Raw genomic sequence first — 18,574 nt, 5'->3', positions numbered from 1 at the left:
GAAAGGGCTAGTAGAAGTACCATGAGGCTTTCCTGCCACTTTCAAGTTGTCTTTTTTCTTGATTTAGTGTTTGCGTGGTTGCTGTAACTTTTGACACTTTTTCAAAGTTCTGAGGGAGTTAATTCTGCTAGTTTCTGCTTGTTTTCAATATTTAGGTACGTGGCGGGGGGTGGGCTTTGGAACTTTGAAACTTTCTACTCCACCATCTTATCGACATCACTCCAAACTATCAATTTTTTAAAAAAGAACTTTTTATTTTGAAATAATTTTAAACTTACGAGAATATTGCAAGAATCATACAAAACCTATTCAGAGTGCTATAACGTACTCCCACCCAGATACCCAAATTTACCAAGTTTAACAATTTACCACATTTGCTCTATCTATCTATTTTCTAAACATTTGAGAGTATGTTGTATACATTATGCTCCTTGAAAACGTAATGTTTCCATGTATATTTCTTAATGGCAAGGATTTTTACTTATGTAGCACCTTAAATACAGTTATCAAATTCAAGATATTTAACATTGATATAAAGCTTTCAGTCTATTTTCCAATTTTTTTCGTATGTTCCAATAACAACCTTTTGCAACCCTTGCAGTTTGGACTGCAAAAGACTCTTCCTTAAATGAAATAGAAATCTGTCTGCCTGTAAATTACCACCTGCAAACCCTTTAAGCAAGTCAACTATTAATATATTTGAGGATGAGTGGTTATTTTGTCCTCAGAAGACTTCTCCAGTATAAATATAAAGAGTTCTTGATCGGGTGGGCCATGGTGGCTCAGCAGGCAAGAATGCTCACCTGTCATGCCAGAGGACCCGGGTTCGTTTCCTGGTGCCTGCCCATGTCAAAAAAAAAAAAGAGTTCTTGATCATTTTGATTTGGCTAGTCTCCTCTGAACACCTCCAGAAGATCTTTAAAATTTAGTCCCTCAAATGAATGTAAGATTCCATGCATATTCTGAACAAGAAAGTCAAATCAAACCATTATTACCTCCCTCATCTGCAGAATTACTTCTATTAATGTAGTCTTATCTTTAAATGTTTTTTAAAGTGCTATGGTATTTTGGATTTATAACGGATTTATTTCCCACTAACATTTGTGTAATAGGCATTACTCATGGTTGCCAGTCTACAGTTCTCCTCTGCAACTCAGGAGGGGTTCACTTCTTCACCCTTGAACATGAGCTATGGTCCTGCTACTTTAGTCAATGAAAAATGAGCAGAGGTGTCATGTGTCAATTCAGGATGGACACATTTAAGTGCCCATTATCAATGTTCCAGCCCATTCTTTCCCCACTGTGGCAACTGTCAACAACACGCATTGTTGTTGACATGGCAGAGTCATAGATTGAACCAGGCTTGAATACTGGCCCAACATATGGGTGACAGCTACCCTGGAACAATGCCTAGACAGGCAGCACACTTTACATGAGTGAAAAATAAACTTCTGTTCCATTATGCACAAGATTTTGGGATTGTTTGCTATCGGAATATAAACTAAACTTTTCTGGCTCAATGTATAGGCTTTTTTCTCATAAGTAAAGTGGGATTTCCCACCCCCACACAAATGTTTTAAATTTTAGTAGTAGATATTTGGGTCTGATTTAAGGACTTATATTAATTTTCCTCATAAAAATTAAATTTAATCATTTTAGTCCAGTGGCTACTTTTAGTAAGAACTTTTCATATCTCGATTCCATCAAAAAAAGGTATTCACCTTTCCCACTACCTGCTTTACATTTGAAACTTTGATAAGAATGTTTTTTTTTGTTTGTTTTAGGCAAATAAGCAAAAGTTTATTTAAAGACTTAACCTTCTATATCCATCATAATTATAACATTGCAATTCTGAACCACCATGCATAATTCTCATCAGGCAATATGAAATAGAGGTGCTTTTCATTAAAGTTTCTAATGATTAAAAATTAACTGAAACAGGGCGGGCCGCGGTGGCTCAGCGGGCAAAGTGCTTGCCTGCTATGCCGGAGGACCTCGGTTCGATTCCCGGCCCCAGCCCATGTAACAAAAAACGGAAAAACAAAATACAATAAAACAAGAAAATGTTTAAAGATGTTTCCCTTTCTTCCTTCCTTCTATCCTTCCTTCCTTCTCTCTGTCTTTCCTTTAAAAAAAAAAAAAAAAAAAAAAAAATTAACTGAAACAGATTCATTTTTGGACCTATAATAAAATCACTCTCATCCACTTACATTATGGCATGTGTTCCTAAGTGGGAGAGAAGGGGATAGAAATATGCCTGAGAATTAGGAATTTGCCTAAGACGGGACAAGCAGATATGACCTCATACATATGCAAAAGGTCAGAAAATTATAGTTGGTGGGTCAAATCCAGCTGATAAGAATATTTTTAAAAGTTGTAAATAAGAAATTACGGATGACAAGCTTCTCTTATCTCTCTGCCCTCTATTCGCACAATGGTCAACCTCATTTAACAAAAAATAAAAGGCAGCTCCAAGTCTTCTAAACTTTGGGTAAGGGTTAAAAAGAAAAAGTAACCAGGGGAACAGAAACCACTGGTGATCTTATTTTTATTAGCTAGATGTGCTCTCAGTTCCCATAATGAAAATAAGATATAACTCTGGGAAAATATATAATTTGCACAACTAAAAAATAATTCAATTCTGAGCACTTTTGGGGGAATGTAAGGTTAAATAAGACTTAGTTGCTAGTCTCAAGGAGTCTAAAGCATACACATGGAAAATTATGGCCCAAATCAAGTTGCTTGCATAGAGAGACAATTCCAGCAATATCACTGTGGCCGACACTGCTGGTGGCATACCCCACAGCCATTCCCCCCAGCTCCTTTCATGTTGACCAAACCTTGATTTTGTTCAGGTATCAGAACCCATGCACTTCAAGAAGTATCGGTCCCTTCCCCTCAAAGCTATTATGAAATTATATTTCTGATTCACATTCATTGGTTTGGGAATGGCAGTGTAATACAATTCTGACCACTGTGAATGAAGGGCAGTCTGCAGAGAAGTTTCAGTAAAGTTTGTCTCAATCTTAAAAATGGGTTCAGGAAAGGAAGGTTCTCTCTTCCAGCCTTTAGATAAGAATGCATAACAATATGAAACTTAGAGCTGCCTCAGCCATCTTTGGCCTCTGGAGGATAAGCCTGAAGACAAAAACTAACACAGGTAGCCCCACAAGCCAGAAAAGATGGAAACAACTAGGTTCTTTATTACATAATTGAGGCACTAAATTCACCGGTTCAGGAACCGCCTCACTACTTATTATGGGACATAATAGACCCATTTTGAGTTGGGTCTTTTGTTACTGTTGCCAAAACTCAATGATATAATTATTAAAAATATTTTAGTATGGGGGTGCAAGGGTAGTTCAGTGGTAAAATTCTCGCCTGCCTTGCGGGAGACCTGGGTGTGATCCCAGCCCGTGCACTTCCCCAAAACAAGCAAACAAAAGAAAGAAAAAAAAAACAAAAAATGCAACAAATGGTGCTGCAATAATGGGATACTCACATGGACAAAGAATGAAATGTGACCTCTGCCATACAGCATACAAAAAAATTTAATATACACATTATGATATTTTATAGGAATGTGAAAGTCAGAGTAATAAGAGTAGTAATAATAATGATAATACTGTTATAATTATGAGAACCTATTTTGTGTGAAGCACTATGATAACCACTTTATATAGATTTTCTCTTTTAATCTTCCAATTGAAGACTGTATCTCATTCCGTCTGGGCTCACCATATTGCTTCCCCTTTTCTCGTGCTTTCTTTTATACTTGAACCCTGACGTTCAGAGAAACCCAGGCAGTAGGGCTGTTGGTGGCCACCATGATGCAACTCAACACTGGTCCCAGTTCATTCACAGAGAAGGTCCAATGCTGTCCTCTCTGCCATGCGTGGTGCTGTCTCTGGATCACCGTTATACTGAAATTTGCTACTTTTTGTGCCTGATGGAGGAAGACAGGGTATGACAGCAATACAGGTTCTCAGCAGCCACCTTGTATGCCCCATCTGCTTAAGTATGGGACCATCCAGGGGCCCGTTCAGTGGCTATCTAACTCTTAGATGGTCATTTCAGGCATTGCTAGACATTAGTGTGGCTCCAAGATTGGACAAGACACAGCAGTGAATTTGCTACACAAAGCATGGACTTAGGAGTTAGTTTCAGTATCAGCCCTACTCCTTCCTTGGAAGGTAAAGTACCTTCAATTTCCTCATAAAATAAATGTATCTGGCACCTAAAAGGGGCAAAAATAAATCATCATTATTGTTGTTTAATATTCTGTCCACAAAGGAAATATACAAATATACAAAAATGCTACTTTGGTCATGTTAAGGAAAACCTTTACCAGCATACCTTTGCCTAAAAGTAAGAAAGTAAAGCACTCCCCGTAGTTACGTTGGAACAAAGCCAATGCCTGAATGTACAGCTCACTTTTTTTTCCCCCTTTTTTGCATGGACATGCACCAGGAATTGAGCCCAGGTCTCCCACATGGCAGGCAAGAATTCTGCCACTGAGCCACCATCGCACTGCCATACTGTTCACTTTTAAGTCCATTTAAATTGGGTTTCTGTCTCTTACAACCAAGAGTCCTGACTAATACTGTTAATATAAGATCAACTATTATTTGGTCCTGAGTGTTTAGGATCAAGCTCAAGTGTTTCCTCTACAAGCTCTTTCCCAGCATTACAATTCCTAGCAGCCATCTTTTATGCTTCTGATTTCTGTATTGTACATTCAAGTACTTATCTCTATCCTGCCTGGCTGTATTTCTTAATAATGTATGTGTGTATTTGTTATCTATTGTGGCTATAACAAATTACCACAAACTCAGTGGCTTAAAGCAGCACAAATTTATTTTCTCATAGTGCTTGAGGTCAGGAGGCGAGAGCAGTTACACAGGGCCAGAATCGGCAGAGACCGTGTTCCCTCCAGAGGTTCTGGGGAGAATTTGTTTGCTGGCCTTTTCAGGTGTTAGAGCTGTGTTCCTTGGCTCATGGCCCCTTCTTCCATCAACAAAGTCAGCAATGAAATAGCCTCAAATCTCTCTGCATCAGTCTTCACATAGCGTTCCCTCTTACAAGGACCTTTATAAGGACATCAGGCCTACCCAGATAATCCTGAGTAATCTCCCCATCTCAAGACCCTTAACTAGATCTCATCTGCAAACTCCCTTTTGCCATATAAGGTAATGTCCACGGGTTCTGGAAATTAGGACATGGACGTCTTTGGGCGGACATTTTTCAGTGGGCAGGAGTAGCAATTCCCTCAACACAGAGCCAGAGGCCTTGGTGGTGTGGCGGGTGTGGACAACTCCAATAGTTGCAGGAGCACAGCTGGGAGACAGACCCTGTCATCTAGTCAGTGACAAGAAACAGACTCTTGTCAGTCAGTGGAAGCTATTCAAGACATTCTTTGAGGTTTCCCAGAAATGCTAGGGGGCCACTTTTCTGCAGTCTGAACAGTCTACAATACAACAGTGTTTCATGACACTCTTAGGTGGCATTCTCTAGGGAAATAAGAATTATACTTGCAAATTAAATTATAGGGAGAAGGGACTCCAGTGCTACCACTAGACTCCCATTTGGCTGTCGAGGAGCAGTTGGAACTGAGCTGCTTGCCTCAAACCTAGTCAGAGAGGCTCTTGCTATTCAGACATGTCTTGCTCTTTGGCTGAGCTCTCCACCTTGAATTCTTTTCCTCCAAGTGGCGCCTGGATCAGCAAAAACTTCATCAGACTGGAATAGAACAGAGGCTGCCCATTTCTCCCTGCCCCCTAGGAGCCCCCATAATCCAATGCTATTTCAGCTTCAAGTCTAATTAACTTTTCAAAACTGAATTCCTCTTTGTATCTGTGGCTCTGAAGTTGTTTTACTCACATTATTTTTTTTCCAGACTTTTAAAAGCCTCATTGTTTCTCATTTCTCCTCTCTCAGAATGGGTTTAACCATCCAGGTCTGAAATCATTTGATGTAAGATATGGTCTTGATGTTCTGATTTCTTTGGCCAACAGGTAGTATGTCAAGATGAGGCAGCCCAGAAGTTCGTGGTAGCTTTAAGGATATAAGATCAGTTTACTTAATGCTGCATTTTTCATTCTGTAGCTTGTGTAAATGCTAAATTAATTGTATAAATGATTCCCTTAGAGGAAGTTAGGAATTTGAAGAAGTGATGTTAACACTTAAAGCTACTAGGGTATCAGTGACTAAATTTTTGTTTTAGAGTTTCTGAAAGTGACTGTCCTACCCTCTGCCTGGACTTTGGCTTCCTAAGACTTTGCCCTGGCTCACAGATCACTCTGTTGCTTAGACTGAATTGGCCAGGTGGACATGCCCAAGGAGAGAGGATGTTATACAATGTGGTTGCACATGACCTTCAGCAGCCTGGGAAGGTTTTGAGGCCCTGGAATGCTGGTCACTGGTTTCTGAGCCCCTGAGCTGAGGTCAACACTCTTTGGACAGCATAAGAGTCTCTTTCCCTTCCAGGTTGGTCACTGGAAGTGAGAAGAGGAAGCCATCACCATACTTCTTTCCTATTCTCCCCTTCAGGTAGACATAACTGCAAGCATACTGTATCACAGGGCTCTGGGAAACATGTAAAAACAGGTTGCAAATTGCTGTTTCAATTTACCTTCCACATTTCAGCATGGAGTCCACCTGTGAAAATAGAATGTCTCAGTGTCATCATCCAAGAAAATAAAACAAAGGTGTGTGAGCATTTGGGACGATGCTTCCTGCCCTCTTGTCCATTCTCTTCCTCACTGGACCTGGTAAATAAACTGCTCTTCTAGTTGGTCATAAAATCCCAACTTAGAAATGGTCATATTTGTTTTCTAAGACGTGACATTCTTGTGTAAGAATTCATCATCTTAGCCATTTCATTCTTGGGTGAATGGAGGAAATAAAAAGGAAAATGAACAGAAACTGTGTTGGTAAATGAAAAAAAAATTAAAAAAAACACAACCCTGGTGGCTGCTGAGTGATCTCTGTTTTTTGTTTTTTGTTTTTTTTTTTTGAGTGCATGGTTCGGGAATCGAACCCAGTCTCCCGCATGGAAGACAGGCATTCTAACCACTGAACTACCCATACACCCCAGATCTCTGTTTTAAATAGACACAAATACATAAAGTGGGGCACAGTTTAATTTTTATGTTATGTTCTTATTAAGATAAGACATAAGCATAGTTTTAAAAAAAAATAAAGGAAAGATGAGATTTAGAGCACTAGTCTTTCTCTGCACCCTTCCTTACCCCCAACCCATTTTCCAGAGGCAACCAGTCTGACATCCATAGTCCTGGTAATAGACAAAGACTTCTATTTCTTAAGCTAACGACTCTGAATAATATCTACTTACTCTTAAAATACATTTTAGCTCATTTACATTATCCTTCCCCTTCATCCCCCCATCCTTCTATCTTTATAGCTGTATTACTACCTTTAGTTCGTCCATTGGCTGCCTTTGTGACTTAAATGACACCTTTACATCATAATTTCACCTTCCATCAAAATTAATTAACATTTCAACTCCTTTTTTTTTTGTAGAATGTGCTCTAACTTCAGACATAGTCTTTGAACTACCAAGGCTGTTGACACTTGTTTATGTTTAATGACAAGGTGTCTGTATTTTGCTTATTGATTAATTTTAAAAGAGACACCTGAATACACAGCATTTGAATTAGATGAGGACGGATTGCTCAGTGCTGGACCAAGTAATTTACTAGGATTGCATTTTCTTCTCAACAGGGCTTCTGAGCCATGTAGGGGGAAATGTCTTTTAGCATCAAGGTCAAATGGATTCTTTCTTCTTACACATCATCAGTTGCTTAAAATCATACCACATTATTTTTCCTTTCATGTTTGGACTATGATTTTCTTGTATAGATTTTTGTTTTCTAATGGCCTTTGCTTTTTTTCTTATTGACAAAAGAACAAAGACCTTTCACAGTTTCCTCAACTTTTTGCATTCTTACAGTCATACTGTGGATTGAAAAGCTGCCTCTCCAAGCTATGCATCCTCCTCTTTCATGAGTGACATCCTGAGACTTCCCTTTATTTCACCCTTGGCTTAGAACTTCTGTTTCTTAAACCCTGTGACTCTTCTTCCTTGTTTTTTTTTTCCTCTTTTTTTCCTGAAGTATATCTCAAATCACATTATGAAATGATATCCTTATTATCTGAAAAGATCTTTATTTTGACTACACACTAACTGGATAGTTTGGTTGAATTAAAGATTCAAAATCCTTGACCTCACACACAGCCTCAAAATGGTTTTCTTAGGCAGCATTTTGAGTACATTTTTATAAACAAACATATATCCCCAAAAGTGCAATGTCAATGAGGCCACCTTGTGATTGTAACTTCTGCCCTTGACCATTCATGCAAATTGTTTTCCAAAGTTCAGCCATAACTGCTTCATTAAGTTATTTTCAGTCCACAGGCCTGATGGTGATGACCACCCCTGAGACTCTTCCTCTGTCTTGGAGTGAGCAGGTATTCTTCAACATGCCAGACTTTTAAGCACTCAGGAATTGAGCATTTTGATCAGGACTGGAGAGAAGAGGGAGACCTTTAAAGGAAGGCAGCGGAAGTAAGTTATAGCCAAGGGACTAGTAGCATTGGAAGTCTGAGTGGAGAAGGGGAAGAAAAGGGAAATATTCAGAAAAAGGAAAGTACATAGTTTGAGGCCTATTGGTGGGTTGATTGGGCCAACTATTTATTTGTGCTGATTTTCACTGAGGGAAGGTTGAGGCAAAAGTGGAAGGGGGTTTTTCTCAACAGGCCATTTGTGCAAGGGTGCTTGAGGGCAGCAGCAGGGGAACTGAGATCATGAGACATTTCTGTTCCTTCTCTGAGCACCAGAGACACGGGTGATTTGCATAGAAGCTTCAAGGTCCACATAACAAATGTGATGGAGACCAGAACCTTCTACCTATACTTGTAGGGAACACAAAACTTTTTGCATCCTTTCAGTCATACTGTGGATTGAAAAGCTGCCTCTCCAAGCTACGCATCCTCCTGTTTCATAAGTGACGTCCTGATACTTCCTTTATTTCACTCTTGGCTTAGACCTTCTAAGACCAGAGCAGCCAAGACCTAGGGGAAATCTGTGGCCGTTTTATCAATGTTGTAGTTTCAAGCTATGTACCCTAGAAATGCAAACAAGTTCTAAACTTAATCCATTCCTGTGGGTGTGAACTCTTGCAAATAGGACCTTCTGATGAGGTCACTTCAGTTAAGATGTGGCCCAGCTGAATCAAGATGGGTCTTAATGCTATTACTGCAGGCTTCTAAGGAAGGTCACAGACAGATAGAAAGCTAAAGGGATCAGCCAGAAGCAGAACATCAACAAAAACTGGAAGAAAAGGGACAAGCCAGGAGAGGCCACCAAGTATGCATATGATAGAAAAGCCAGGGACCAATGATTGCTGGCAGCCAGCCCCAGAATGCCACAGTTTTCTGGGAGAAAACATTGCCTTGATGACAGCTTGATTTGGGATTCCTCCTAGGCTAAAAATTGAAAACCAATGAATTCTCATTGTTTCAGCCAACCCATTGCATGCTATTTGCTTTAGTACTGAGAAAACTAAAACAGGTACCTTGAGGGTTGCAGATTTGGGAAGATTTGGAAATAACCCCCTGGGGAGGTGACTGGTACTTGATAGAAGACTTCTTACAGGGGCCATGGCTGGGTCATTTAATGATGAAAATGGAGGTGGATTATCATGAGAAATGGGGGTGAACACATGGAGATGCCCAAAGTCACCTCAGGGGAGGCTGAGGTCCTGCTCCATGCACGTGGGACACATCCTCCTGCCACCGGAATCATGACTGGTAGTTCAGCTCTGTATCTGCAGGTTGGGAAGACCTATGGATCTATGAGTTCAAACTGATAAGACAGAGAAAACAAACTTTGCCTACTTCACAATTTTTTTAATGGCCCTCCCTGGTGACAAGTATTATGCCACCAAGATACCTTGCCCCAATTCAACAAAACTTTGGAAACCAGATTAAGATAGTTCAACTTCCACAGTTCAACTTCCAGCTCTTCATTTTGCAGATAGGCAGAAGAGGGTGTGTGTGCATGTGTGTGTGTGTGTGTGTGTGTGTATGTGTGTGTGTGTGTGTGTGTGAGAGAGAGAGAGAAAGAAAGAGAGAAAGAGATGGATTTTATTATTTCTACTTCTTTCCATCCATATCCTTTTATTCCTCTCATTCAATAGACAAATAGTAATTTGCCCAAGATTTTCATTAGGAAGACCACTATGTCCCTACTTCTATCCAGGTTTTCTGTGCATAAAGAAATTAGTATATTCTTAAAAATAATGTGGGCAGATATGAATACAAATGGGAAAGTAAAATGCCACTTCCAGGGGTGCAGCTGTTGTGGGCATGATAGAAATCGTGCAGTCTGATGACTTTTAGATTTATATGCTCATTGTTCTTTTATCCTCCTCCAGAAAAGGAGATGAAAATTAAAAATAAAAATAGATGGATTTTGTAGCCACATGAAATTGAAGAAAGTCAGTAAGTGGACAAGGAAGAATGAAAAGTTCAAATGAAGATCTAGATGAGGAATTCCAAACCCTTGGGAATATTTGTCACGAAAGGGCAGTACAGGTAGGAAAGACACGTTCCTTCAAATTTAAATCTTAGCAATGTGATGTTTAAAAAGAGAAAAAAAAATAGCTGCAGGAATAAATATTAAAAAATGAGAAGTGGAGTGAAAGAACAAGGGTGGATTTGAGGAAACTAAAAAGTGAAAAGAATGGAAAGAAATGGGCCGTGAAAAGAGAGTGGGAGTGAGAGTGGAGAGACAGCTGATAAACAGAAGAACGATGCTGGGTGGTGAGAGGAGAGGCTGAAAGGAAGGATCAAAACAGATAATGGTAGCCTGGGGGAGGTGAAGCAATCACAGGAGTGGAGACAGTCAGGGCCCATTCAGGACATGGACCAATGGAAGGGATTTAGCAATCCATCGGGGGAGAGGCTGGCTGGCCCAAGTCCAGAGAGGTGCCCGCTTGGGGAGGCTCGGAGTAGTGACTCCTGGCCTCTCAGGCCAGAAACTCATTACACAGTTCCTGTATTGTACCACTACTTGAAATCATCAGGAAGCTTAGCAAGTTAAGAAGCTTTTAAAAACATAAAGGGTAGATCCAGCTATTGTTTCTAACTTTATATGATTAATACTATAGTAGTCATTTTTCAGCCCTATGGAATCTGTCTTTTCACGGAGAATCCACATAGACACTAAGTCATTCTTTTTTCTTCCCCTCTGAAGCTCTGAGGTTTCCTTTCTTTAATAATGCTCTTCCTTCACTTCATCTCAGAGCTATTTGACTAAGTGATTAGTGACTTTTGCATGGGGAGAATGAGTTACCAAAATCTTAGAAGATGAGTTCCCATGCCTTTGAAAGACTATTTAAAAGGGGGGTGAGGTACTGTAAATTAATACTTTAGAAAGCAGATATAATTAATCTAAAGGCAGCACAATTCAGTGGACAAGTAACTTCTCCTTCTCCCACAATTTCAGTTTCTTTAGCCACAAAATGGTTGTAGGGAGAAAGGGTTGGGGTGGAGGCCAAACTAGGGTAGAAGTGACTCATGGGTCTCTTCTTGCATCTTAGGAGTGGCTTCCTAGAATACTACGGGAAAAGACATTCTGAGACCACGGCACAGTTCAAATCAGAAGTATTAATGGTTCAGTAGGAATAATAGCAATTTTCTTGTTTTTAGTTTTTATCATGTAAGAGGCATGTGTTTTAAATGATTTACATAAATTATCTCACTATTATGCCTATTTTATGGATAAAGAAATTGAACCTTAGAGAGTTTTGATTAGTTTTGTCTGCCACAGCCTTGGGAAAGGTAAGAGGCAGTATAGGTGTTGACTATTACTAACCTCTGCTCCAAATAATTTTTAAATTCCCTCTTTTTTTTTCTTTGAATGGTCTAATAATGTATGAGTGATTCCAGAAGTAACATGCCTTAGATACTGTTCTAACAGGTATCACTCTTGTCACTGCTGGAAGTCATTGCCCTTCTGTGCAGCAACTTAACAGCTTCTGCTTGAATTCACTGAAGCAGCCATAGGACCTACTTTCACGCTGCTTATCCAGAAGACATGCTGACACTCACCTTGCTGTGTCTGCTGGCCTTATATAGGTGCTTGGTCAAACATCCTATGATGATTATCATTAAATGCATAATTTGCCCAGTGCTGTCAAGGACCTAAGTTTGGTAACCATCCTCTGCTTTGTGGCACGTTACCATGGAAATGTCAATCTTCCTCAAAAAATAAATCTTTTGTTTTAAGCCACTAAGCTTGTGGTTATTTGTTACAGCAGCCACAGGAAGCTAATACAAATGCATAATTCACATAATACTTTCACACAGCTTGTTTTGGTTTTCATGCTCACAGAATGTAAAGTGGAGGTGTTTCTACCACCTCATGAAGAAACCCAAGACTTAGGGACTTAAAATTATCCTAACACACAGCTGGAAAGCAGAACTGGGATAGAAGTCTAGATTCTTAGACTAGAGGCCCATAGAACTTACAAGAGCTGGAAATTGGTTACCAAAAAAAAACTTGAGAGAAGACATTGAAGAAGGGAATGGACTTTAACTTTACCATAGGGCACCAACACCACTTCTCTGAATACAGTCCAAGAGGCTTTGGTCCAGAGGCAGGTCATAAGACAGAATCTATAATCACTTACTGAAGCAGCTGTTCAAATAAGCCACAAACTTTTTGGTTTCCTCTTCCCTTTTGGAATCCAGTGTGATAGTGGTTTCCAACTCATGCTCTGCAGCACCTTCATGTTTGAGAAGTTTCCTCAAGGTTGACGTGACAATTTGGTGGAACATCTCTTCAATGCCACATTCATCTGTTTTAGATATTGGGCATCTGCACAGGATTTAATTTGAAGAAAAAGTATTCTGCTGCCTAGGAAAAATCTTTAAAATCATTATAAAGGATTATTTAACCTCTTACCCATTTAGTTCTTCAGGGCATCTGGATAATTTTCAGCCAAAAAATTAGCCATGAGGAAAGGTAAGCAATAACCTCAATGAGACAGAAGGCTAGGAGCTGGGTTGATGATCAGGCTTAAGAAATGGAATTAGAAACCACCGGGGAGGTGGGGCCAAGATGGCAGCTTAGCAAGGTGTGGGATTTAGTTTGTCCTCCAAAGCAGCTAATAAATAGCCAGGAACAGTACAGAACAACTGCTGGGGCCACTTCAGTGACCAGACACACAGCGTACCCCAGTCTAGACCAGCTGGACCGGCTGCGAGCCCCCCCTAGACCCATGAGTTCCCCAAGTCGCAGCGGCTGGTACCCCTCCCCCACAAGCTGTTTCCCAGAGGGGAAAGGGACTTTACTAGCAGCAGAGCCTGAGTGCAACCAAACTCCAACTAGTTAATTAATTAATTAATTAATTCTGACTACTAAAAATAGGTTCCCAGCTCAGCTGAACCTTGAATAAAAGTGCAGGTCGCTGGTTTTTGTCCCAGCACAGACGGGGCAGGGCTGATGGAAAAAGAAAAAAAAAAGCAGTTTTTTTTTTGGATTTGAAAAGGTCTGGGCCCTGCAGGAAAGGAGGGGGCACATAGGAACTGGAGAAACACATAGCAATGTACCTACTTAAGCTCTTGATTGGCAAACCCAAGGAACAGGGTTGTGCTCTGAAAAGGATTTTTCTCTTTTGTTTTGGTGGCTGTGTCTCTATGGCTCAACTGCTCTTTGGATACAGCTGCAGGGCTTCTTGAGCTCCACTGCCCCAGGCATAGGCAGAATTAAGCTTTTTTGAGTGTTTATCTGGAGTCTGTGCCTTCCCCAGCAGAGGAGAGGAGCCCAGCTCAGGTGGAATCCCTCCCTCAAGGAGTTCAGACCCCAGGTTCTGGAAAAGTGAAGCAATTAAAACCAGCCTACAACCTCTGTCTCCACCATGCCCCCAGCAGGGACAGTCGGCTGAAGTTAAAGGTACCACATCACCTTATGCTGGTGGGACTTGAGGGCAGATAAGCACCACATACTGGGCAGGATAGGAAAAAGAGAGCCCAGAGGCTTCATAGGAAAGCCTTTCAATCTGGTGGGTCTCACCCTAAGGGAAAACTGACGCAGGTGACTCTTTCCTCCCGACAGGAGGCCAGTTTTGTCTGGAAAAATCTGGCTGGGGTCTATAATACCTAAGTAGACCCTCCTAAGAGGGGGAAAGGCACCATGCAGGCAGGGCAAGAAACAAGAAAACAAGAACTGAAAAATTCTGATCTGTTAAACAAACCTAAGCTAGAGGTCCAGAATAACTTGAACTGAATGTCAAAGAACAGATAGGCAACAAATTCATCCAGCAAGAAAATCCTAGGTAAAAGAAGTGAAAGCAATCTCCAGAATAAACTAATTAAGGTAATTAAATGCCTAAACACCAGCAAAAAATAACCAATCATACTAGGAAAATTGAAGATATGATCCTGTCAAAGGAATAAACCAACAATTCAAATGAGATACAGGATTGAAACAATTAATTCAGAATGTTTGAACAGACATGGAAAACCTCATCAAAAATCAAATCAGTGAATTAAGGGAGGATATAAAGAAGGCAAAGGATGAACAAAAAGAAGAAATCAAAAGTGTGAAAAAACAAATTGCAGAATATATGGGAATGGAAGGCACAGTAGAAGAGATGAAAAATACAATGGAAATCTACAATGTCAGATTTCAGGAGGCAGAAGATAGGATTAGTGAACTGAAGGAGGAGACATCTGAAATCTGACAAGCAAAAGAAAATACAGGAAAGAGAATGGAAAAATATGAACAGGGACTCAGGGAATTGAATGACAACATGAAACACATGAATATACATGTTGTGGGTGTCCCAGAAGGAGAAAAGAAGGGAAAAGGAGGAGAAAAACTAATGGAGGAAATTATCACTGAAAATTTCCCAACTCTTATGAAAGACTTAAAATTACAGTTCCAAGAAGTGCAGCATAACCCAAACAGAATAGATCCAAATAGATGTACTCCAAGACACTTACTAATCAAAATGTCAGATGTCAAAGAGAAAGAGAGAATCTTAAAAGCAGCAAGAGAAAAACAATCCATTACATAAAAGGGAAGCCCAATAAGACTATGCATAGATTTCTCAGAAGAAACCATGGAAGCGAGAAGACAGTGGGATGATATATTTAAATTACTAAAAGAGAAAAACTGCCAACCAAGAATTCTATATCCAGCAAAATTGTCTTTCAAAAATGAGGGAGAAATTAAAACATTTTCAGACAAAAAAATCACTGAGAGAATTTGTGACCAAGAGACTGGTTCTGTAAAAAATACTAAAGGGAGCACTAGAGACAGATACGAAAAGACAGGAGAGAGAGGCATGGATAAGAATGTAGAAATGAAGACTATCAATAAAGGTAAAAAGAAGGAAAATTAGATATGACATATAAAATCCAAAAGGCAAAATGGTAGAAAAAAGTACTCTCCATACAGTAATAACACTAAATGTAAATGGATTAAACTCCCCAATCAAAAACATAGACTGGCAGAATGGATTAAAAAACAGGAACCATTTATATGCTGTCTACAGGAAATGCATTCTTAGACCCAATGATAAACAGGTTGAAAGTGAAAGGTTGGGAAAAGATATTTCATGAAAATAACAATCAGAAAAGAGCAGGAGTAGCTAAACTGATATCCAACAAATTAGACTTCAAATATAAAACAGTTAAAAGAGACAAAGAAGGACACTATGTATTAATAAAAGGAGCAATTCAACAAGAAGACATAGCAATCATAAATATTTATGCACTGAGCCAGAATGCTCCAAAATACATGAGGCAAACACTGAAAACACTGAAAAGAGAGTTAGACACATCTACCATAATAGTTGAAGACTTCAATTCCCCACTCTCATCAATGGACAGAACATCTAGGCAGAGGATCAATAAAGAAACAGAGAATTAGAATAATACAATAAATGAGCTACACTTAACAGACATTTATAGAACATAACAACAACCACACAACAGCAAGATATACCTTTTTCTCAAGTGCTCATGGATCACTCTCAAGGATAGGCCATATGCTGGGTCACAAAGCAAGTCTCAATAAATTTAAAAAGATTGAAATCTTACAAAACACTTTCTCAGATCATAAAGGAATGAAGTTGGAAATCAAAAATAGGCAGAGTGCCAGAAAATTCACAAATATATGGAGGTTCACCAACACACTCTTAAACAACCAGTGGGTCAAGGAAGAAACTACAAGAGAAATCAGTAAATATCTTGAGGCAAATGCAAATGAAAACACAGTATATCAAAATTTTGGGGATGTAGCAAAGGCAGTGCTGAGGGAAATTTATTGCCCTAAATGCCTATATCAAAAAAGAATAAAGGGCAAAAATCGAAGAATTAACTGTCCACTTGGAAGAACCAGAGAAAGGACAGCAAACTAACCCCAAAGCAAGCAAAAGGAAAGAAATAATGAAATTGAGAATGTGAAAACAGTTGAGAAAAATCAACAAAACCAGAAGTTGGTTCTATGAGAAAATCAATAAGATTGATAGACTCTTAGTGAGGTTGACAAAAAGAAGAAGAGTGAGGATGGAAATAAATAAAATCAGAAATGGAAGAGGAGACATAACCACTGACCCCACAGAAATAAAGGAAGTAATGACAGGATACTATGAACAACTTTATGCTAATAAACTCAACAATGTAGATGAAATGGATAACTTCCTAGAAGGGCATGAACAACCAACATTGACTCAAGAAGAAATAGATGACCTCAACAAACCAATCACAAGTAAAGAAATTGAATTGGTCATTAAGAAGCTCCCCAAAAAGAAAAGTCCAGGACCAGATAGCTTCACATGTGAATTCTACCAAACATTCAAGAAAGAATTAGTGCCAATCCTGCCCAAACTCTTCAAAAAAAATTGAAGAGGAGAGAAAGGTACCTAACTCATTCTATGAAGCTGACATCACCCTCATACCAAAGTCAGACAAAGATATTACAAAAAAAGAAATACAAACCAGTCTCTCTTATGAATATAGATGCAAGAATCCTCAACAAAATTCTTGCAAATCGAATCCAGCAGCATATTAAATGAATTATACACCATGACAAAGTAGGATTCATCCCAGGTATGCAAGGATGGTTCAACATATGAAAATCAATTAATGTAATATACCATATCAACAAATCAAAGCAGAAAATCCACATGATCATCTCGACTAATGCAGAAAGGGCATTTGACAAAATTCTACATCCTTTCCTGTTCAAAACACTTCAAAGGATAGGAATAGAAGGGAACTTTCTTAACATGATAAGGGGAATATATGAAAACCCCACAGCTAACATCATCCTCAATAGGGAAAAACTGAAAACTTTCCCCCTAAGATCAGAAACAAGACAAGGATGTCCACTATCACCATTGTTATTCAACATTGTGTTGGAAGTTCTAGCCAGGGCAATTAGACAAGAAAAAGAAATACAAGGCACCAAAATTGGAAAGGAAGAAGTAAAACTCTCACTGTTTGCAGATGATATGATACTATGTGTTGAAAACCCCAAAAAATTCACAGCAAAACTACTAGACCTAATAAATGAGTACAGCAAAGTGGCAGGTTACAAGATCAACATTCAAAAATCTGTAGAGTTTCTATACTAGTAATGAACAATCTGAGGGGGAAATCATGAAAAAAATTTCATTTACAATTGCAACCAAAAGAATAAAAAATTTAGGAATAAATTTAACTAAAGAGACAAAAGACCTAATGTGCTGGTTTGAATGAATGTATGTCGCCTAGAAAAGAATGTTTTAATCTAAATCCCATTTCATAAAGGCAGAATAATCCCTATTCAATGCTATATGTTTGAAATTGTAACCAGGTCATCTCCCTGGAGATGTGATTTAATAAAGAGTGGTTGTTAAGCTGGATTAGGTGATGACATGTCTCCACCCATTTGGGCAGATCTTGATAAATTTCTGGAGTCCTGTAAAAGAGGAAACATATTGGAGAATGAGAGTGATTCAGAGAGAGCAGAGCAGAATGATATAGCCATGAGAAGCAGAGCCCACCAGCCAGCGACCTTTGGAGGTGAAGAAGGAAAATGCCTTCCATGGAGCTTCATGAAACAAGAAGCCAAGACAAGAAGCTAACAGATGATGCTGTGTTCACCATGTGCCCTTCCAGAAGAGAAAGGAACCCTGACCATGTTCACCATGTACCCTTCCAGCTGAGAGAGGAGCCCTGACTGTGTTTGCCATGTGCCCTTCCACTTAAGAAAGAAACTGTGAACTTCATCGGCCTTCTTGGACCAAGGTATGTTTCCCTGGATGCCTTTGATTGGACATTTCTATAGATTTGCTTTAATTGGGACATTTTCTCAGTCATAGAACAGTAAACTAGCAACTTATTAAATTCCCCTTTTTAAAAGTCATTCTGTTTCTGGTATATTGCATTCTGGCAGCTAGCAAACTAGAACAACTATACCGAGAAAACTATAAGAAATTGTTAAAAGAAATCACAGAAGACCTAAATAAATGGAAAGGCATACCATGTTCATGGA

The sequence above is a fragment of the Tamandua tetradactyla genome, chromosome 14, assembly GCF_023851605.1.
Source record: "Tamandua tetradactyla isolate mTamTet1 chromosome 14, mTamTet1.pri, whole genome shotgun sequence".
NCBI classification, from domain to species: Eukaryota; Metazoa; Chordata; class Mammalia; order Pilosa; family Myrmecophagidae; genus Tamandua; species Tamandua tetradactyla.
This window is presented reverse-complemented; position numbering follows the sequence as displayed.